Source organism: Phalacrocorax aristotelis, chromosome 20 (genome assembly GCF_949628215.1).
Source record: "Phalacrocorax aristotelis chromosome 20, bGulAri2.1, whole genome shotgun sequence".
NCBI classification, from domain to species: Eukaryota; Metazoa; Chordata; class Aves; order Suliformes; family Phalacrocoracidae; genus Phalacrocorax; species Phalacrocorax aristotelis.
In genome coordinates this window covers 8,835,227-8,858,148 of record NC_134295.1, presented here as the reverse complement: position 1 = coordinate 8,858,148, position 22,922 = coordinate 8,835,227, and the positions used below count along the sequence as shown (strand labels likewise).

The following is a 22,922-nucleotide window of genomic DNA, read 5'->3' as shown; positions in this document are numbered from 1 at the left end:
ATGTATTGGCATGTACTGGCAGCGAGCTGGGATTTACTGGGATGTACTGGGAGGAAACTGGGATATACTGGGAGGCATTGGGAAGGAAGTGGGTGTCAACTGGGACATTCCAGTTTCCTCCCAGTACATCCCAGTTCCCTACCAGTGCAGCCCAGTACATCCCAGTTCCCTCCCAGTCCGTCCCAATCCCCTCCCAGTACATCCCAGTTCCCTCCCAGTACATACCAGTTCCCTCCCAGTACATACCAGTTCCCTCCCAGTACATCCTGGTACATCCCAGTTCCCACCCAGTACATCCTACTACATACCAGTTCCCTCCCAGTTCACTCCCAGTACATCCCCGTACTTCACAGTTCCCTCCCAGTACATCCCAGTACGTCCCAGTTCCCCTCAGTACATAACACTTCCCTCCCAGTACATAACAGTACATCCCAGTGTCCTCACAGTACGTCCCAGTTCCCTCACAGTACATCCCAGTTTCCTCCCAGTACATCCCAGTTCCCTCCCTGTTCCTTCCCAGTACATAACAGTTACCTCCCAGTACATCCCAGTAGATCCTGGTACATCCCAAATCCCTGCCAGTTCCACCCGGTACAACCCAGTACAAGCCTGTACATCCTAGATCCTCCACAGTACATCCCAGGGCATCCCCGCACATTGTAGTGCCTCCAGTACATCCCAGATCCCTCCCAGTACATCCCAGATCCCTCCCAGTCTGTCCCAGTACGTCCCAGTACATCCCAGTTCCCTCACAGTACATCCCAGTTCCCTCACAGTACATCCCAGTTCCCTCACAGTTCACACACAGTTCACTCCCAGTTCCATTCCAGTACAGCCCAGTACATGCCACTTTCCTCCAAGTAAATCCCAGTTCCCTCCCACTACATCCAAGTTCCCTCCCACTTCCCTCTAAGTACATCCCAGTACTTCACAGTTCACTCCCAGTACGTCCCAGTTCCCCCTCGGTACATAACAATTCCCTCCCAGTACACCCCAGTAGTTCCCAGTTCCATCCCAGTATGTCCCACTACATCCCAGTTCCCTCCCAGTCCATCCCAGTTCCCTCCCACTAAATCCCAATTCCCAACACTTTCCACCCAGTACATCCCAGTTCCCTCCCAGTACATCCCAGTACTTCACAGTTCCCTCCCAGTTCACTCCCAGTACACAACAGTTACCTCCCAGTACATCCCAGTACATCCTAGTAGATACTAGGACATTTCAAATCCCTGCCAGTTCCACCCGGTACAACCCAGTACAAGCCCGTACATCCTAGTTCCTCCACGGTACATCCCTGTGCATCCCCGCACATTGTAGTGCCTTCCAGTACATCCCAGGTCCCTCCCAGTTCACTCCCAGTACACAACAGTTACCTCCCAGTACATCCCAGTACATCCCAGTACAAGCCTGTACATCCCAAATCCCTGCCAGTTCCACCCGGTACAACGCAGTACAAGCCTGTACATCCTAGTTCCTCCACGGTACATCCCAGGACATCCCCGCACATTGTAGTGCCTCCCAGTACAGGAACGGAACTGGAATGTACTGCGATGTACTGGGAGCAAACTGGGATTTACTGGGATGTACTGGGAGGAAACTGGGATATACTGGGAGGATACTGGGAGGAAACTGGGACGAAAGTGGGTGTCAACTGGGACATTCCAGTTTCCTCCCAGTACATCCCAGTTCCCTACCAGTGCATCCCAGTCCGTCCCAGTTCCCTCCCAGTCCGTCCCAGTACATCCCAGTTCCCTCCCAGTACATCCTACTACATACCAGTTCCCTCCCAGTTCACTCCCAGTACACAACAGTTCCCTCCCAGTACGTCCCAGTACATCCCAGTTCCGTCCCTGTTTCCGACCAGTGCGTCCTAGTTCCCTCTTATTCCATTCCATTTCCCTCCAGTACATCTCAGTTCTCTCCCATTTCCCTCCAAGTACATCCCAGTTCCCTCCCAGTTCACTCCCAGTACACAACAGTTACCTCCCAGTACATCCCAGTACATCCCAGTAGATCCTAGGACATTTCAAATCCCTGCTAGTTCCACCCGGTACAACCCAGTACAAGCCTGTACATCCTAGTTCCTCCACGGTACATCCCAGGACACCCCCGCACATTGTAGTGCCTCCCAGTACATCCCAGCTCCCTCCCAGTACTGGGAGGGATCTGGGATGTACTGGGAGGGAACTGGGATGTACTGGGATGTAATGGGACGGATCTGGGATGTATTGGGAGGCACTGGGAAAGAAGTGGTAGTGAACCGGGAGGGAATTGGGATGTACGGGGATGAACTGGTAGGGAACTGGGATGTACTGGCATGGAACGGGGATGTATTGGGATGGACAGGAACGGAACTGGAATGTACGGCGATGTATTGGGATGTACTGGGAGCGAACTGGGATTTACTGGGATGTACTGGGAGGAAACTGGGATGTACTGGGAGGAAACTGGGATTTACTGGGAGGAAACTGGGATATACTGGGAGGAAACTGGGATATACTGGGAGGAAACTGGGATATACTGGGAGGAAACTGGGAGGGAAGTGGGTGTCAACTGGGACATTCCAGTGTGCTCCCAGTACATCCCAGTTCCCTACCAGTGCAGCCCAGTACATCCCAGATCCCTCCCAGTCCCTCCCAGTTCCCTCACAGTTCCCTCACAGTTCCCTCACAGTTCCCTCACAGTACATCCCAGTTCCCTCCCAGTTCACACACAGTTCACTCCCAGTTCCATTCCCGTACGTCCCACTACATCCCAGTTGCCTCCCAGTTTCCTCTAAGTACATCCCAGTACTTCAAAGTTCCCTTCCAGTACATCCCAGTTCCCTCTAAGTACATCCCAGTACTTCACAGTTCACTCCCACTACATCCCAGTACGTCCCAGTTCCCCCTTGGTACATAACACTTCCCTCCCAATACATCCAAGTTCCCTCCCAGTACATCCCAATCCTCTCCCAGTACATCCCAGTTCCCTGCCAGTATGTCCCCAGTACATCCCAGTTCCCTCCCAGTACATCCCAGTACATCCCAGTTCCCTCCCAGTACATACCAGTTCCCTCCCAGTACATCCCGGTACATCCCAGTTCCCACCCAGTACATCCTACTACATACCAGTTCCCTCCCAGTTCCCTCCCAGTACATCCCAGTACTTCACAGTTCCCTCCCAGTACATCCCAGTACTTCACAGTTCCCTCCCAGTACATCCCAGTACTTCACAGTTCCCTCCCAGTACATCCCAGTACGTCCCAGTTCCCTCCCAGTACATCCCAGTACGTCCCAGTTCCCTCCCAGTACATAACACTTCCCTCCCAGTACATAACAGTACATCCCAGTGTCCTCACAGTATGTCCCAGTTCCCTCACAGTACGTCCCAGTTCCCTACCAGTACATCCCAGTTCCCTCCCTGTTCCTTCCCAGTACATAACAGTTACCTCCCAGTACATCCCAGTACATCCTGGTACATCCCAAATTCCTGCCAGTTCCACCCGGTACAACCCAGTACAAGCCTGTACATCCTAGTTCCTCCACACTACATCCCAGGACATCCCAGGACATTGTAGAGCCTCCCAGTACGTCCCAGTTCCCTCCCAGTACAACCCAGTAGATCCTGGTACGTCCCCGTTCCCCGCACTGTACGTCCCCGTTCCCCGCACTGTACTGGGAGGACAACCGAGCCTGCGCAGTGACTGACATAGGGAACGAGCAAGTTTGTACCCATCACTAGACAAGACAATAATGACTATGTATGAGTATGTGAAATTTTCATCTATAAATTGTACGGGAAAGGTGCGTGAGTTACGCACGCCAGGAGGAGCGATCCCCCGTGCATCCGGCGCCGCGAATATAGAATGCCTGCTCTTTAATACTAAATTGGTGTTGAGGAGTCGTTTCCGATTTTAACGCGTTTTTCGGTAACACAGGGAGTCAGATCAAGAGAGCCAGAGAACAACAAAACACCGACAGGCTACAGGACAGAGCAGGAGGAATAAAAAAAAAAAAAAAAAAACGGAGCCAGAGCCAGGCAGAGAGAGGCGGAGAAAGAAAAAGGAGCCACAGGCTACAGGACAGAGAGAGGGAGGACTGAAAAGACGGGGAGGCAGGGAGCCACTCAGAGCGAGACAGAGAAAGAAGGTGCGGGGGGGGCGCAAAAAAAAATAATTTTGCAGCAGGTAAGGAAAGAGAGGGGGCCGGGGGAGAGACAGGGAGGGCCCAGGACGCACAAGAGAGGCAACGGGGCCCCAGTGGCCCAGGACTCACCGCGACTCTCGCTCTCAGCGCTGCTGGCACAATTTAGCCGTTCAGATGCTTCTTTCCCCTCCTCTCCTCCCTGCCTCTTCTGCAGCTCCAGACTCTAGGCCGTCCTCCACCTGAAGAGAATACGTGGGTGTCTTACAGCTCTTACCAGATGAGGCTTCCTAGGCACGTAGCCTAGCTCGCTCGTGCACTACACGCCCGTACCCAACTCCGGGTTACGCGTACAGACCCTACGGTGCACGTTGGTGGCCTGGCCCGCTGCGGGCTATGAAGGGGTTCCTTCCTCCCCCACCTGCATGGACAGGCTCTCTCTTGCCTGCGGCAGGAAGGCAGCTGGCAGCCAGAGCACCTTCAGTTTCTTCTTCTTTACCTTTCGTTGGCGTCTCCAGCTTCAGCTGAGGCAGCTCCTGTCCGCAGCCGGGAAGGGCTTTGTCTATCCCTTTTCGGCCCTGCGCTGCGAGGACGGCGAGGACGGGCAGAGAGAAGCCACGCGAGCCTGAGACGGCCGCAGGCAACGGCATCCCCGGGGGAAGGACAGACAACCACGTCCTCAGCACGGTCTCTGGGAGAGGGAAAGAAGAAACAGTGACCGTCATTACCGTCGATCGACCCTGGCCAAAGCCTCTCCTTCCGCAGGGGCTTCTGGACACACCGCTCCCTCCCCACGCTACTGCTAAGGGCCCCTGCACCAAGGGGGAATCCAGTGCGCTTGAGGGACGGCTTGCTGCCTTCACGACAGGGCCTGGGGGCGGCCTAAGGCTATGCAGCACGCTTATGGGGAGGTGCCGGAGCTGGGGGCAGGCGCACGGGGCAAGGGGGGCCAGGGGAGGCTGAGCGGGACCTCCGGTGGGCCGGGGACGCGGCCATCATCTGCGCCCTGGGCACGGGGAAAAGGTCATCGTCCTCCTCCTTTCCCTCTTCCCTTCTGTCAGCTCCCGGGGAACTCACCGCTTCTCGGGAAGCGGCCGCACCCGCAAGCCCCCAGTAATCAACACGAAGCCAACCCCAAAAATACACCTCGCGTACCGTACACGCCACGGCCGCCCGGCACCCGAGCGCCGGAAGACCGCGCCTCCCGCCATGCCCGGCGAACCACGTGACAGGGCCGGCAGCCACTGCGCCAGGAATACAGCTCCCGGCATGCTCTGCGGCACAACCCGGCCGCCCGGCAGCCGCAAGGACTACAGCTCCCGGCATGCTCTGCGGCACAACCCGGCCGCCCGGCGGCCGGTTTGATGCGGAGCCACCCAGCATCCCTGCGAGCACAGCTGCAGGCGCAACAGCAGTTACGCAGCCACAACTAGGCACTAAACAAAGGCTTTCCAACACTGGAGGTCTAGAACAGGTAGACATTAGCACAGAAGCACAAGGGGCTCCGTCACCCTGCACAAATCTCCCCGTGCCTACACACGCACACGTTCAGAAGTTAGTTATCAGAAAACGCCCGACTCAGCCATTTGCCACAGTCACGAGACTCACGACATGATAACACGACATGACACACGAGGTGGGCTCAGAGTTTTAAGGCAAGAAATACCTCCCACGCCCCCCACCCGAGATCTTTCAGGGTCCACACCTGCCATCGCCCCGCACCAAACCTACCCGGCCAAAGGCTTTCAGGTGGCCCGAAACACTGTACACAGAAAATAACCAGGGACAGACCTGCATTGTTCGGAAGCGAACGATGCCCGACCGGGGCTCCTCTGCGGGGCACGGAGCCCCCCGGCCCCGCCCGGAGACACACACCCGCCCCCCGCTGCCCGAACTCACCCACCAGCGCTCTCCGGCCCCCGGACACGGCCGCGCTGCTCTCTCAGGCGGCTGCCGCAGGCGAGGCTCGGGCACCGCCAGGCCTCCAGGCGTCCCGAGGGGCTGCCGGCCACCGCAGGGGATGGCTGCCGGCGGCCGGACCGCCGCGGCGCTCCCCGCCCAGCTCCGAGCAGGCTCCGCCGGCCGCGGGCTTCCCACGCCGGGCCGCAGAGGGGCCCCGGCACCGCACAGGGACGCCTCGCGACCCGGCCGCCACACGCACCGGCCCTTCGGCCTCCACACGCACCGCTCCCGCCCCCGCTCCGACGCGCCGCGCACGCGCCACCGGAAGCCCGAGCCCCGCGGGGCGGCCCTTAAAGGGCGGCCGGAAGGAACGGCCCCCACCGGCCCCGCCACCGCGCCCAGCCGGTGAGCGCCAGCGCCCCCTGCTGGCCGGGCCGCGCTCAGCTCGCGAGGGCGCCGAGGGCCGGGCGGGGCGGGACGCGCCGGCTCGGGGCCAGCGCCTTCTCGGGGCGAGCGGGAAACCCCTGCGGGCCCCGGTCACGGCCGGGCACAGCCGCGCGCCCTCCGAGAGCTGCTGAACGCGGCTGCCGCTCGTGACACATACCGAGCCGTCTGCGACGGGAGCGGGCAGAGGAGGAAGGGGCCGGCGGCCGCGGCGCCCTGGCCCCAGGCGGGGGGGGGGGGCTGGGGCCCGGGGGGCCGCCCCCCTACTCACAGTTCCCTCACAGTTCCCTCACAGTTCCCTCACAGTTCCCTCACAGTTCCCTCACAGTTCCCTCACAGTTCCCTCACAGTTCCCTCACAGTTCCCTCACAGTTCCCTCACAGTTCCCTCACAGTTCCCTCACAGTTCCCTCACAGTTCCCTCACAGTTCCCTCACAGTTCCCTCACAGTTCCCTCACAGTTCCCTCACAGTTCCCTCACAGTTCCCTCACAGTTCCCTCACAGTTCCCTCACAGTTCCCTCACAGTTCCCTCACAGTTCCCTCACAGTTCCCTCACAGTTCCCTCACAGTTCCCTCACAGTTCCCTCACAGTTCCCTCACAGTTCCCTCACAGTTCCCTCACAGTTCCCTCACAGTTCCCTCACAGTTCCCTCACAGTTCCCTCACAGTTCCCTCACAGTTCCCTCACAGTTCCCTCACAGTTCCCTCACAGTTCCCTCACAGTTCCCTCACAGTTCCCTCACAGTTCCCTCACAGTTCCCTCACAGTTCCCTCACAGTTCCCTCACAGTTCCCTCACAGTTCCCTCACAGTTCCCTCACAGTTCCCTCACAGTTCCCTCACAGTTCCCTCACAGTTCCCTCACAGTTCCCTCACAGTTCCCTCACAGTTCCCTCACAGTTCCCTCACAGTTCCCTCACAGTTCCCTCACAGTTCCCTCACAGTTCCCTCACAGTTCCCTCACAGTTCCCTCACAGTTCCCTCACAGTTCCCTCACAGTTCCCTCACAGTTCCCTCACAGTTCCCTCACAGTTCCCTCACAGTTCCCTCACAGTTCCCTCACAGTTCCCTCACAGTTCCCTCACAGTTCCCTCACAGTTCCCTCACAGTTCCCTCACAGTTCCCTCACAGTTCCCTCACAGTTCCCTCACAGTTCCCTCACAGTTCATCCCATGGACGGAACCGGGACCTACTGTGAGGCACTGGGAAAGAAGTGGGAGGAAGCCGGGACAGACCAATATAGCCCAGTATGGACTAGACCAATATAGCCCAGTATGGACTAGACCAATATAGCCCAGTATGGACTGGAGGGAACTGCGAGGGAACGGCGAGAGAACCCCACAGAACAAACCATGGGGCACGAGAAGGCAGAGAATTAAGAATTAGGGACAGGGAGCCAGAAAAAAAAAAAGAAAAAAACCAAAGGGAGACAGAGAGCAAAAGGAATCGCAATGCGTACGGAGAGAAGAGAGAAACAATTCTAGCATAGGGTCACGGGGGAGCCAGGGACAGCAAGATGGAGAAAGGACAGAAGCTACAGGCTACAGGGCAGAGAGGGAAGAATTAATGAATAGACACAGAGAGATGGGCAGAAAGACATGGAGAAAGGCTAAAGATCACACGGCCTACAGGGAAGAGAGAAGAGAGGGAGGAATTTTAAAAACAGGGGCAAGAAGCCAGAGAGAGGGAGAGAGAAGCAACAATAAAATGGGGACAAGCCACAGGGCAGCGAGGAGGGAATCAATGAATAAGAACACGAGACCAAAGAGAACACAACGTAGAATGGAAAAAAGGAACAGCGGCCTACAGGGAAGGAGGAATTAAAGATCAGGGACTGGGAGGCAGACAGAGACACATGAAGAAACAAGTGAAAAAAAAGAAAAAAACAAACCAACAGCAATGGGCTACAAAGACAGAGAGGGAGGAAATGAGGAAATAAAACGTCGCAGCAAGGAGCTGGACAGAGAGAGATGAGGACAAACAAATAGCACGGGTCCACGTGACAGAGAACGTGGAATTAGAACACAGAGAGAGGGAGCCGGACAGAGAGAGAGGCCGAGAGAAACATCTAGACAGGCTACAGCGGGCAGAGGCAGGAATTAAAACCTAGGGACAGGGAGCTGGACAGAGAGAGATGGAGGTCACAGGGAACAGCGGTGGCTGCAGGAAGAACAGGAATTCATGAATAGGGAAAGGGAGCTGGACAGAGAAGAACTCAGAAAGGCAAGAACAGTAGCAGGGTACAGAGCAGAGAAGACGAATTAAAAAGCGCGGGGGGAGCGTTGAGGCAGACAGAGAGAGATTAAGAAAAAAGTCACGGGCTACGTGGCAAAGCAGGAGGAATTCAGAAACGAGGATGGGAACCAAGGGAGAGTGTGCTGGTGAAGGATAACGGGCATTAAAAGTGAGGGACGGGGAGCTGGGAAAAGCGAGGCAGAGAAAAACAGAATCACAGAGAGAATCACACAAAGCCAAAAAAGAAGACACTGAACAACAGGAACAGGTGTAACCAAAGCGATGAAATCAACCAACCAGAGACGGTGTTCCATTACGGGAACATGGAGCGTACGAATCAGCGCACCTGTCGATCTGCATTTTAGTCCCTAGGCGATCGTTAATGTCAACAGAACAACAGACAATGTGCTTCTGTCAGAAAAGGATGACAAAACGCGGTTTCGCTTAGCAGACTGAGAAAACTACCCAAGACTGCCAAGAGTAAGAGCCGAGAAGCTAAAAGGTAATTCCGGCAGGGGGAGATCGCGACCACCAACTCACAGACCACCACCGACCCAAGTAACAGAAGAGAACAACGGAAGAGGACAACCGAGCCTGCGCAGTGATTGACATACGGAACGAGCAAGTTTGTACCCATCGATAGACAAGACAATAATGACTATGTATGAGTATGTAAAATTTTAATCTACAAATTGTACGGGAAAGGTGCGTGAGGTACGCATGCCAGGAGGAGCGATCCCCCGTGCATCCGGCACCGTGAATATAGAATGCCTGCTCTTTAATACTAAATTGGTGTTGAGGAGTCATTTCCGATTTTAACGCGTTTTTCGGTAACAGTTTTGGCACCCCAGGTGGGAACCTGCTTTTGAATCTCGACGAATCCGTGGGATCGTGGGACCTGCAGCCGGCCCCGAGGAATTCTCCGGGAGAGCTTCCGATCCCCGGGCCAGAGAATTCTGAGCAAGATCCCCTGGATTGAGGTGAACAAGGCATTCTTTGAAGAAGAAACTTAGGTAGAATAATACGTGGGGTTAGTTTCCCACATAGGATAGGATAGCGGGTTTGAGTCCCACAGGCCTGCCCGTAAGGCGCGGCGAAAGCCACGCAGGGTCGGGGCCAAGAGGTACCTCGGTTGGTAAGTCTCTGCTAGGCGAAAGCCTGTGGAGCGGGACCCGAGGGTAGGGGGGTCTTCAACAGGGGGTTGAAGTCTCCAGGGATATCTAGCAGGGGGCTACAGATCCCAGTGGCGGATTCCCAGTGAGACTTCTAACGGGGCTTGGAGTCCCTCTGACTACTATTTGCGATAGCGCACAATCACAACTAATAGTCGACTGGGGGACGGGAGCATTACTGAGTAGGAAACCTATCCCACAGAGAACACCTTTGGGATGTATTTTGAAGCACTGGAAAGACATCGGGGGCGGTGACCCACTAACTCGGAAACCATTAATTGAATATTGCAATCATTGGTGGCCAACGTATCAATTGGAAGGTGGGCACAAATGGCCAGAACATGGAGACATTGCAATATCGTACCATCTTGCAATTAATGTTGTTTTGTAAAAAGGGAAGGCAAATGGGAAGAAGTGGCATATGTTGATTTGTTCTTTACACTGTGGAATCATCCCGAGCAGCAGAAACAGCGTGAGGTATGTCCACAGGATTCTACGGCAATGTTTCTGAAAAGAAGAAAACGTGGTGAGAACTTGAAAGAGTGTTGCTCTACTTGTGATACTGGATACTTCACTTGATGAAACTGACAAGAAAATAGTATTGAATACAGCCAGAAGGCAGGTGCAGGGAGCACATGCTAACAGGAATTTACAGAGAACAATTAATAAGAATTTTCCATCTACAAATCCCGAGTGGGACCCTAATCAGCCAGGACCCAGGGGAATGTTGACTAGATGTCAGAGAGAGATTTTATTTGGAGTAAGACAAGCAATGCCAAAAGCAATAAATTGGTCAAAATTTATGAAGTGAGACAAGAATTAAGTGAGTCCCCTTCAGCCTTTATGGAAAGAATGAAGGTGACCACCAGAAAATATACTCATTTGAACCCAGAAAAACCAGAAAAAGCAATTCAGTTGGTCTCTATATTCATAAGACAATCAGCCCCAGATGGGGGCGGGGGGAGAGAAAACAACCTTCAGAAACTAGAACAACCTGAATCCAGAGATCTGGGTTAAATGCTTGAAGTAGCTTGGCATGAAGGAGACCAGGGGAATCAACCCTAGCTGAACACCTGGTTACACTGAAGCTACGGAATGAAGAAATAGAATTTTTGGTAGATACGGGAGCCACTTATTTGGTATTGAATACACGTAAAGAGAAATTTGATCATAAATCAGTAGATGTTGTTAGCGCAACAGGGCAAAGAAAAATTAGCCCCTCTCAGAGCCATTAAAGTTTAAATTGGAGAAGCAATGGGCAACTCACCAGTTTGTCTATGCCTGAATGTCCACTGCCTCTGTTATGACGACATCTATTAAGTCCATTAGATGCTCAAGTAACTTTTAAAGATGGAGAGATTAAATCACTAATACCAGAATCAAAAGCCACAGAGGCGAGAGCGTTTATGTTACAGGATTCCTCCAGGGAGGAACAGGTTCCCGAGGAAGTGGAAAACGTAGTAATTCCTTTGGTTTGAGCGAGCGGAGCTCCGGAGCGATCTAAGTGGGCAGAGCCGGTAAAAGTAACCTTAAAGCCTGGAGCCAAGCCAGTAAGACAAAAACAATACCCTATTAAGCGAGAGGCTCGAAAACGATCACAGAAGTTAATTATAAAATTTTTCAGAATATGAGCTTTTAGTGGAATGTGAATCAGAATATAGTACTCCTGTGTCGCCAGTAAAGAAATCTAGAGGCAAAGAGTATTAGCTAGTTCACGATTTAAGGGCTATAAATCAGGTGGTCCAAGATATACATCCGGTAGTAGCTAATCCATACACTTTACTGACCTCTTTTAAAGGAGGAACATAAATGGTTTACTGTACTAGATTTGAAGGACGCCTTCTTTTGCATACCTTCAGGCATAAAAAGTCAAAGCCTATTTGCTTTGGAATGGGAAAGCCCCACCACAGAATGAAAGACACAGCTAACATGGACCGTACTTCCACAAGGATTTAAAATTAGTCCTACGATACTTGAGACTCAGCTGGCAAAAAAAAATTAGAGATATAGAAAAAACAGAACCCAGGGAGAGGCATATTGTTACAGAATGCGGATGACATTCTGATAGCGGCACAAAGTAAAGAAAAATGTTTTGAAATTTTTAAATTTTCTGGGCCAAGGAAGATGCGGAGTTTCCAGAAACAAAACCCAAATAGGAAAAGAAGCAGCCATTTATTTAGGATTTGAAATATCTCAAAGACAAAGACAATTAGAAAGTGAAAAGAAAGAAACTATTTGTCAAATTCCCGAACCTAGCGGCCCGAAGGAACTGAGAGCTTTTCTGAAAACAATGAAATAGCATCAGCTCTGGATTCTGAACTACAGACTGTATGTAAAACCATTATTTGAGGCATTGAAAGACTGAAAAGGATAAATATTTAACCTGGACGCCCGGATGCCAAACGGCATTCAAAGAACTGAAAAGAGCCTCGATGATGGCCCCTGCATTAGGCCTACCTGATTTCGCTAAACCTTTTGAGTTGTTTGTCCACGAAAGACAACATTTAGCCCTTGGAGTGCTGATGCAGCGACTGGGAACCTGGAAGAGACCTGTTGGCTACTTCTCCAAACAACTCGACCACGTGAGTAAAAGACGGCCTAGGTGTTTACGGGCAGTAGCAACAACAGCGCTGCCGATCCGGGAAGCCCCAAAGTTAACAATGGGACAGAAGATGACAGTATGTGTCCCGCACATAGCGGTGACTGTTTTAGAACAAAAGGGGGGTCGTTGGCTATCCCTTCGCAGAATGTTGAAATATCAAGTTGTTCTGTTAGAACAAGACGATGTGGAATCGAAGACTACTGCTATACTGAATCCTGCTATGTTTTTAACAACAGAAAACCTTACGGACAATTTCGATCACCATCGCTTGCTAACTATTGAACAAGTCTATTCCAGCAGACCAGACCTGAGACACAAACCTCTGGGAAAATCCTGATCTGGAGTTGTTTACAGATGGAAGAAGCTCTGGGCGAGAAGAGAAGCGAATGGCCGGATATGCTGCCGTTATCGCCACCGAGGGAATGGAGTCAGGGGTGCTGCCTGCAAACACCTCAGCACAGAAAGCAGCATTGGTAGCATTGAAGCGAGCTCTGCGAATGGCAGAAGGACAAAGGATAAATATCTAGACTGATTCCAAACGTGCATTTGGTGTGATCCACGATCATGGAGCTATTGGGAAAGAGAAAGGACTGCCATCAGCCCAAGAATCATCAATACAGCATAAAGAAGAAGTTCTCCAACTTCCGGAAGACGTGCAGAAACCAAAAGAAGCGGCGGTAAAGCGTTGCAAAGCTCATCAATTTGGCCAGACGGCTGTAAACATAAGCAAACGACTGACCGATAAAGCTGCAAAGAGGACTGCAGAGCAAGGTATCCTTGCGCTAGTACCAGTAAAACAGATCAGAATTCCAAAGTTGAAACCGAGATATAATAAATTGGATGAGCAATTAGCAGAACAATTGGAAGCATCACAAAACACAGAGAGATGGTAGGTAACACCAGAAAAACAAGTAATAATAATAACAACCCCACAAGTTATGACAGAACTTGCAAAAGAAAACCATGAGCAAACACATTAGGGTGTAGACGCTACGGTTTTGAGTTTAAAAACATCTGTAGCGTGTGTAGGCGTGACAAGAATAGTTAAACCCATAGTAGCTAAGTGTCCAATCTGTCCTAGAAATAATCCCCTGAACCAAAGGAAACAACCTTTAGGAGTAACAAAACAAAAAATTCTCCCGGAAATTATTAGCAAATTAAGTTCTCTGAGTTACCCAGACAAAATAGATATAGCAGTATTTGTTAGTGCTGATTGACAAATTTTCTAGATGGCCAGAAGCTTTCTCGTGCTGCACCAACAAAGCTAGAGTAGTAGTTAAAACGTTGCTGAAAGAAATAATACCAAGATTTAGAGTGCCAACGGGAACGTCCTCTGATAGAGCAACACATTTTTTTGCAGAGGTAGTTCAACAAATTAATAAAATTTTGGGTAGAAAATGGGACCTGCATACACCCTGGAGACCACAATCAAGTGAAAAATTTCAGAACATGAAGCAAACACTAAACTGACATAGTGGAATATTATTGATCTAGGATGGAAGTATTGAGAAAATTATTATTTCAGAACTTCCATACGGGGGAAATGTAACCAAAGCGATGAAATCAACCAGAGACGGTGTTCCATTACGGGAACATGGAGCGTACGAATCAGCGTATCTGTTGATCTGCATTTTAGTCCCTAGGCGATCGTTAATGCGAACAGAACAACAGACAACGTGCTTCTGTCAGAAAAGGATGACAAAACGCGGTTTCGCTTAGCGGACTGAGAAAACTAGCCAAGACTGCCAAGATTAAGAGCCGAGAAGCTAAAAGGTAATTCTGGCAGGGGGAGATCGCGACCACCGACTCACAGACCACCACCGACCCAAGTAACAGAAGAGAACAACGGAAGAGGACAACCGAGCCTGCGCAGCGATTTACATACGGAACGAGCAAGTTTGTACCAATCAGCAGACAGGACAATAATGAATATGTATGAATACGTAAAACATTGATCTACAAATTGTACGGGAAAGGTGCATGAGGTACGCACGCCAGGAGGAGCGATCCCCCGTGCATCCGGCACCGCGAATAAAGAATGCCTGCTCTTTAATACTAAATTGGTGTTGAGGAGTCGTTTCCGATTTTAACGCGTTTTTCGGTAACACAGGGAGTCAGATCAAGAGAGCCAGAGAAAGACAAAACACCGACAGGCTACAGGACAGAGCAGGAGGAATAAAAAAAAAAAAACGGAGCCAGAGCCAGGCAGAGAGAGGCAGAGAAAGAAAAAGGAGCCACAGGCTACAGGACAGAGAGAGGGAGGACTGAAAAGACGGGGAGGCAGGGAGCCACTCAGAGCGAGATGGAGAAAGAAGGTGCGGGGGGGGGGGGCACAAAAAAAAAAGTAAATTTTGCAGCAGGTAAGGAAAGAGAGGGGGCCAGGGGAGAGACAGGGAGGGCCCAGGACGCACAAGAGAGGCAACGGGGCCCCAGTGGCCCAGGACTCACCGCGACTCTCGCTCTCAGCGCTGCTGGCACAATTTAGCCGTTCAGATGCTTCTTTCCCCTTCTCTCCTCCCTGCCTCTTCTGCAGCTCCACACTCTAGGCCGTCCTCCACCTGAAGAGAATACGTGGGTGTCTTACAGCTCTTACGAGATGAGGCTTCCTAGGCACGTAGCCTAGCTTGCTTGTGCTGGAGCTGGGGGCAGCCACATGGGTCAAGGGGGGCCAGGGGAGGCTGAGGGGGAGCTCTGGTGAGCTGGGGAGTCGGCCATCTTCTGCACCCTGGGCAGGGGGAAAAGGTCACCATCCTCCTCCTCCTTTCCCTCTTCCCTTCTATCAGCTCCGGGTAACTCCTAGGGCTGCCCTCACCCGCTCGCCTTTAGCATACCAGAAGCCTGCCTCGGCGGGTCATTCGAAGCTTCCCATCCCACCAGCCCCAGTAGTACAGGCACACAAGGAGACACCCCTGCACCCACCAAAGGGGCTCGCTCACCTCGCCGGCAGCCCTAGGCCTCACCCGACACAGGGAATCGTGTCCGACACACCACCACGCTGCAGCAAGAGCAGAGGAGGCCTTTCCTTACCAGGAAGCAGCAATGAGCACGGCGGCATCACCTCGCAGGCACCGCAGCATCGCAGGGCTGTTACCTGCGGAGAGAGCAATGGGGATCACAGGGACGCCACCGCGCGTGCGCGGCTCCCGGGCTCAGTACCCAATTCTGGTCGCTGGGCAGCAGCATTCTCTGAATTACTCTTCTCGATTAATACCATCCAGAAACCGTAACTTGGCTGCATCCACAGAGCTTCTATTCCTCTGCACCTTTCCCCCTCGCAGCCCCAGCAGCACCGTTCATTGCCTCTGCACCAAACAGCAAAGTGTCTCGAGGGAGGAGAAGCAGCACAGCAAACCTGGGGAACAAGGTTGGGTTCCCACCCCCACAGAATAAGCCCCAGGAACTGCTTGTAGGCATGTGGCATCAGGGTTGTGATCGGGTTTTGGTTTGGTTTTCTTTTTTTTTTTCCCCCGCCTTCTTTACATAATGTAATAATTGGGGTTGCTTTTCCAAACTACTGAGTTCTGTGGGGATTTTTTGTGCTTTTGCCCTACAAAAAATGGTCATTTTCACTTTCGGTTTTGTGCATGAGAATGGTTGGTGGGTGCTTTTAGGTGGTTGTTCCTTCCCCCCACCCCCTTTTTTTTCCTTTCCAGCCGCACAAATCCAGCTGGAGTTGGCTTTCCCAGAAGCCCTAAGTTGTTTTCTTTCCACCAGAATTCTTTCTCTTTTTTCACCCCTCATTGCAGGCCCAGAGTCAAGGGGCTTGAGGTATTTTTGTGCCCACGCAGCAGCTCCCAGGCTGCATAAGCAGCCCCACAGGGGGAAGTCCCTGTTTGAGGGAATCGGCCCCAAATTGGGATGGGAAAGTGAAGAGAAGGAGAAAAAACCCTGAATAACCTGAAAAAGAACACCTACTCCAGCCCACCAAGCACCGGTCACCTTGCCTGACTCACCTCCAGGGCCCACATCACGCTCGGCTCATCGCTTAGCACCCTCGGATCACAAAAAAAAAAAAAAAGAGTAAAACCCGTAATGGAGCCCTATAGCCATCAGTCACATCTTCCCTCCAGTACTACACACAGACTCACCTTCTTACAGCGCTCCCCTGGGCTCTCCTCCGTTGCCCTGCACGACTCATCCATCTGCACCTGGAAAAACAGTGTTACTGAACAAGTCACCTGGAGGCACAGCAACAGCTTAACCATTCCACAGCTCCTGCGCCCACGTAGGAATACCATCTAGAGCCCAACTACAGCCTGCCGTTAAAGGAAATGCATTAAATCAAACGTTAAGCCCTCGCACATACAAGCTGGAACAGCAAAAACACGGCACGCTCGCGCACCCAGGGCGCAGCCCGACAGAGGTCCACGCGCACCTCGCCAGTTTGATGCGGAGCCACCCAGCATCCCTGCGAGCACAGCTGCAGGCGCAACAGCAGTTTCACCTACACCCATCTCGGCGCGCAGCGCTTCTGAAGCTTTAAGCTGAAAGCCCTACCTTGACGCTTGGCCACACTAGAAGCGAGCCGTAGCTAGGACTCCACAGAAACACAGCAACACAAATTGCACACCCACAGCGGCGACAGCTTCGCAGCTATTTAGACCAGGAACAACAGAGAAAAGTAAGACGGCTTCATCACCCGCACAGGAAAAGCAGCAGACGGAGACAAAGGGTCAGCATTCATAGCCCTTACAGAACACAGGCGTTCTCTCTCCTTCCATTCCTAAACCCATCCCTTAGGTCCAAATATCGCAGCCCTGCTGTGGCAATAGCGAGAGCGGGGACCAAGAGCCCTGCCGCCGGCCGTTTGTGCGGCAGGACACAAAAACAGAGGGACATGTTTTGCCACACACAACCCTGAATCTCCCGAAAATTTATGTTTCCCAAAAACAGCCATTTGGAACATATTCCCAAAAACATTCGGCAATAAAGCTTTTGTGTGTTTGACACCCACACATTTTTTGGAAACTTGCTATTTACTTCCTGGTTTTAGTTGGTCTTCCCTCAGAATTTCTACCTGCAGCCAAGTTATTCCCACCCGCCGGACCGGTTCAAGCATTCACCTTCCTGGTATTACCAGCACATTGACACAGGCGAGCAACTTAACTGCTCTTCTAAAACTATCCAAATGACAATTACAGCCCTGAAAGAAGAGTGGAAGAGAAGAACAGGAGAGATCAGGCAGCAAAAATGCTCTGCAGGCTGCTGCCAGCCAACACTCCACTCTTTTGTTAAAGCCACCCCGCCCCCCCAAATGCAAACAAAAAAAAACCCCATGACTTCATGAAGTGCGTTTTTTTCTTTTCAGTAGTCCTTTTGGAGCTCATCCCTGTCTCAGCATCTTGTCTTGCCAGAGCATGAAGTGCAGATGATCTGTATCCCGATGACATTTGCATGGGATGAATACATTTTCAGAAATAGACCCGATCCGTGAGACTCCTGTCACCTTTGTGGTTTTAATAATCCTAACTCAATTTTATCGACTGACACACTTGTGAGAAAACTAATTAACTTGAAACGTAGCCTCTCCTCGGGGAAAAAACATGTTAGACACCAAATGAAACCGATTCAGAGCTCCAAACCACGATGGAGCCGATAGAGCTGTTGTGACTTAGTTTGTATGATTAATTAATTGGTTAATAACTCTTCTAAGCAGCGCAGAAAGAAGAGCTGGACCCAAAGAGGGTGCGCTGCGCTGGATCCAAAAAGCACCCTTCCTCCAGAGACCCGCCTCAGGTGGCGAGTTCGCTCTGGTGCATGCTGGCCTCCCGAGCTTCGGGGTCCGATGTGACCGGACCCCCACCTCCGGGGAGGGTCCTCGTACCCTGCCCAACCCTTGCTTTCCCCTGCAGCCCCCGATGCCCCCATGCCACCCCCACAAGCAGCCAAACTGGCTTTTGCTTTTGGCCCCCAAACCAGCTCACTTTGGGACCGGTTCTGAGCCAAAAAGCCCAGCTGCTGAGCCTGTTCTCAAGTCCCAAAAGCGCAGCACTTGACCTCTGCTCCTCAGCCCAAAACCACACCACTTAGTCCCCTCGCTCAGGCCCTCAAAACGCACGACTCGATCTGTTTCAGGGCCCCGGCGTCAGCCACAGGAGCCTGCTCTCAAGGCCCAGGAACAGAAGAGCTGTGCTCTCCCCGTTCAGGGACCAAACCAGCTGAGCCTGGCTGCGTCCCGGCCCCCTCCGCAGTCCCCACGGGCAACGCTCAGGGCCGCGGAGAGCGCAGCCACCCCGCAGCCCTGCACCCCCACGGCCCACGCGGGCACTGTCGGGGAGGCCTTGGGAACTGAACTGCGCGGGCCCGGCCCCCGCACCCCGGCGGGGCAGCCCAGCGCCGGCCCGGCAGCGCTTTCTTCCTGCTCTCGCAGGCCGCGTTTCCCCGGCAGCGCCGGCACCGCCGGGCCCGCACCCCAACCCCACAGGGGGCCGGGCCCGGCCCGCCTCCAGCAAACCGCGGCGGCAGCAGCCGGGGTCCCTGCCTGCCTCGCGGGCAAGGGGGGACCCGCCTGGCACCGCAGGAGCCCCCCGCCGGGGTCGCCGCCGCCGCCCGCCCGACGAGGAGCAGCCGAGAACCGGGTGGGGCTGCCCCTACTTCCCCACGGCCGGGCACGGGCTCGGCCCCAAAACCCAACCACCGACCCACGACAGCGCTCGGCCCGGGGGCCGCTGCTGCCCGCACCCCGCCGCCCCCCCCGGCGGCTCCGCGGACCGGGAGGACCCCACAGCCGAAACCCGCCGACCCACAGCGCGCCCGGCCATGCGGCTCCTCACCTGCTCTGGCGCGGCTCTAGCTGCCCCACGGCCCGGCACGGAGCCGAACCCGGACACCGGACCATCCGCCGACCCCCCCAACCCCCGGACGCTCCGGGACGGTTCCCGTCCCCTTTTCGCTCTGACGCCTCGAGCCGAGCCGGCCCCGCTCCTCCGAGCTACCGGCGGTGCCCGCTCTGCTGCTCGGGGCCGGGCCCTGTTCTCGCCCGGACGCGAGAAGCTGCCCCGGGGTCTCCTCGGTGCGTCCAGCCCCGTGCCGTGCCGGAGCGGGGAGAGCCGGGTACGAGCGCGGAGCCCTGGGGCAGGTGTTGCCCCAGTGCCGCCGACGGTGTGTGGGGGGGTGTCGTCCCCCCCGCCCCCACGCGGGGGGCGCACACACGGTACACCCGCGGGCAGGGGCATCCCCGGGGAGCCGTGCAGCCGGGCTGCGCCGTAGGAGGGGAAGGTGATGTTGGTTTCCCATCCTCCCCCCCACCCCCTCTTTCCCGCGCGTTACAGCCCGCGAAAAAGCTTTTAACAACCCGATCGACAACACTCCCTTTATCCCTCTTCCAGCAGCAGACAGCAGCAGCAGCGAGAGATTAAGCCAACTGCAGCAGAGAGGAGGAAGGCAAGGAGAGCCTTTTCAAGCAAGGGCAGGACAAAATGCACGGCGTGGACAGGCACAGGAGAGGCTGCATTATCTGGAAAGCACAACGCCTGCCCAAGGGCAGAAAATAAGGAACGAATTGTTTCCAAGGAGCTGCAGCAGACGAATCACCTTTTTCTTTATTGCACTCCTGCCCTTTGTTATCCAAAGCGATAGGCTTCACCACCGGGCAGAAAATAGCTGCCTAGATTTACACGGACAACCAGAAACAATCAAGCCACCCAGGAAGACGTTCGCAGCAGAGGTATAACACATCAGCAGCTAAAACATTTGTTACGCAGGCACAACTAGGCACTAAACAAAGGCTTTCCAACTCTGGAGGTCTAGAACAGGTAGACATTAGCACAGAAGCACAAGGGGCTCCGTCACACTGCACAACTCTCCCCGTGCCTACACACGCACACGTTCAGAAATTTTTTATCAGAAAACGCCCGACTGAGCCATTTGCCACAGTCACAAGACTCACGACATGACACACGAGGTGGGCTCAGAGTTTTAAGGCAAGAAATACCTCCCCCACCCCCCACCAGAGATCTTTCAGAGTCCAGACCTGCCATCTCCCCGCACCAAACATAACGGCAAAAGGGTTTCAGGTGACCCAAAACACAGTACACAAAAAATAACCGGGGAGAGCCCTACATTGTGGAAAAGTGAACGATGCCCGACCAGGGCTTCTCTGCGGGGCCCGGCCCGCGCCCGGCCCGCCCCCCCCCCCGCCGCCCCGGCCCGACCCGCACGGAGATACCCCCCGGCCCGCGCAAGGCCCCACCTCACACGGAGACCCACCCGCTGCCCGAACTCACCCACCAGCGCTCTCCGGCCCCCGGACACGGCCGCGCTGCTCTCTCAGGCGGCTGCCGCAGGCGAGGCTCGGGCACCGCCAGGCCTCCAGCCGTCCCGAGGGGCTGCCGGCCACCGCAGGGGATGGCTGCCGGCGGCCGGACCGCCGCGGCGCTCCCCGCCCAGCTCCGAGCAGGCTCCGCCGGCCGCGGGCTTCCCACGCCGGGCCGCAGAGGGGCCCCGGCACCGCACAGGGACGCCTCGCGACCCGGCCGCCACAACGCACCGCTCCGCTCCCGCTCCCGCCCCCGCTCCGCCGCGCTGCGCCACCGGAAGCCCGAGCCCCGCGGGGCGGCCCTTAGAGGGCGGCCGGAAGGACCGGCCTCCACCGGCCCCGCCACCCGCGCCGGACCGCCCCCGCGCCCAGCCGTTGAGCGCCAGCGCCCCCTGCTGGCCGGGCCGCGCTCAGCTCGCGAGGGCGCCGAGGGCCGGGCGGGACGGGCCGGCTCGGGGCCAGCTCCTTTCGGGGCGAGCGAGCGAGCGGGAAACCCCTGCGGGCCCCGGTCACGGCCGGGCAGAGCCGCGCGCCCTCCGAGAGCTGCTGAACGGGGCTGCCGCTCGTGACACATACCGAGCTGTCCGCGACGGGAGCGGGCAGAGGAGGAAGGGGCCGGCGGCCGCGGGGCCCTGGCCGCAGGCACGGGGAGGGGGGCTGGGGGCCCGGGGGGCCCGCCCTGCTGGGTCACTGCCCTGCACCGCACCGCGCTGGGGGGCTGGGGCCCGACCGGCGCCGGGGGACCGGGGGCAGCCACGAGCAGAGGGCCTGAGCTTAGCCACAGCCTGCAAAACACCCCGAAGCGTGAGATGCTGCAAGGCCAAGGTGGTCCTTGGCAATGGGGGCGCCTGGGCTCGGCCTCCGCCTTACCCGTCCTGGGTCTGCGTGGCGTTCCAGGGGAATGGTGTTTTCCTTGTGCGGAAGGTGGGCTGGCCGGTCGGCCGTGCCCCGGCCGTTACCGATCCTGCCAAAGGCGCCTCGCACGCTCTGGCCCATTACTGCTGCGGTGCCGCGCTGTAGCAGAAAGAAGAGGTGTTGTGTTTTCTCACAAAAAGCCTCCTATGGCCAGTTGAAGAAATAACCTCTTTCCGTGGCACTGACTCTTTTCATACAGTCCATACACAAAGTTACCGTCGCTCCGCCAGAAAAGGAAGAACGAACCACACCGGCCCCACGCCCCTCCCCTCTGCGACCCAGCTCCCCTCAAACGCGCATCCAGGCCCAAAGGCAGCCGGCGCACAACCTGCAACGCCAGAGACAAACGCTTCAACTGAGTGGCCGTACGACACCTCGCTCGCAAACAGCCGCCTGGCCTTCGAGCCCCTCACCTCTCGGACCTCTCGTCGGCACGCGGCGTCTCCCCTCCGAAGCCTGCGTGCGGCACCTGCAAGAACCCACGCAAAAAAAAGGACCCGCTCGGGTGCTGCGGGAGTCTCGGGATACCCGCACAAACACCCCCCCCCCCCCCCCCCATCTCAGACACGCACCTTTTCCTCGACAGCTCACCTGCCTGGCCTCCATCAGATCCGGTCGCCGTCTTGAGGCTCGCCCACCACCTGCAAGCGCCAAACGCACGTCGCTCGCAACCACCTGCAACGCGACCCCTCAGGACAAATCGCTACGCCTCAGCCCACCCGTCACCGCTCACCCCGTGCGATTCCCCTCCGGTGCCCAGATCCCGCTCGGCTCCTCGCATGCGTCCACAAAGAAAAATTACCACAATGGGCTCATAGAGCCAACAGCCACATCTTCCCTCTAGATACACCGCACACCAGCTCACCTGCTTACAGCGCCGTCCTCCATCACCCTGCACAACTCCTCCCTCGGCACCTGCCAAACCGATGCCAAACACGTCACCTGCGTGCACAGCGACAGCTGAACCACGACACAGGTCTCGATCGCACGTAGGAACACCCCTCGAGAGCCCAGCTAGGGCGGCTCTTAAACATGAGCACAATACGTCACACATTAAGCCCAGCACACAGACAAGCCAGAACACCCTTGACACGCTACCTGCTCAGCTAAGACTCTAGCTCCCTCCCCCAGACACCTACGGTTGTTCCCTGGGGGCCCACAAAACCCAACAGGAATTACTTCCCTCACCCACCGACAACAGCCAGTCGATCCCAGACGGCTGCAAAATTCCTTCCCCGCCACCCCCCCCCAAAGCCCGGGCGCATCCCTAG

The 22,922-nt window shown here is 55.2% G+C and overlaps 2 long non-coding RNA genes across 2 annotated transcripts in view; both read right to left on the bottom strand.

Moving 5' to 3' along the window:
- Nucleotides 1-17,623, bottom strand: part of LOC142066965 (uncharacterized) — a 196,536-nt gene extending 178,913 nt beyond the window's left edge. Inside the window, exons 1-6 of the long non-coding RNA XR_012663841.1 lie at nucleotides 17,543-17,623; nucleotides 16,977-17,072; nucleotides 16,568-16,627; nucleotides 14,928-15,570; nucleotides 4,624-4,815; nucleotides 4,257-4,366 (exon numbers count right to left, since the gene is read on the bottom strand). This is a non-coding gene — a long non-coding RNA (uncharacterized LOC142066965). The remainder of the gene's footprint in view (nucleotides 1-4,256; nucleotides 4,367-4,623; nucleotides 4,816-14,927; nucleotides 15,571-16,567; nucleotides 16,628-16,976; nucleotides 17,073-17,542) is intronic.
- A 4,312-nt stretch (nucleotides 17,624-21,935) lies between these two features.
- On the bottom strand, nucleotides 21,936-22,385 carry LOC142066806 (uncharacterized). Its single transcript, XR_012663791.1, has 3 exons — nucleotides 22,224-22,385; nucleotides 22,065-22,120; nucleotides 21,936-21,979 (listed from the first exon to the last, which is right to left on the bottom strand). It is a non-coding gene; the product is annotated as an uncharacterized LOC142066806 (long non-coding RNA).
- Nucleotides 22,386-22,922: the final 537 nt, after the last annotated feature.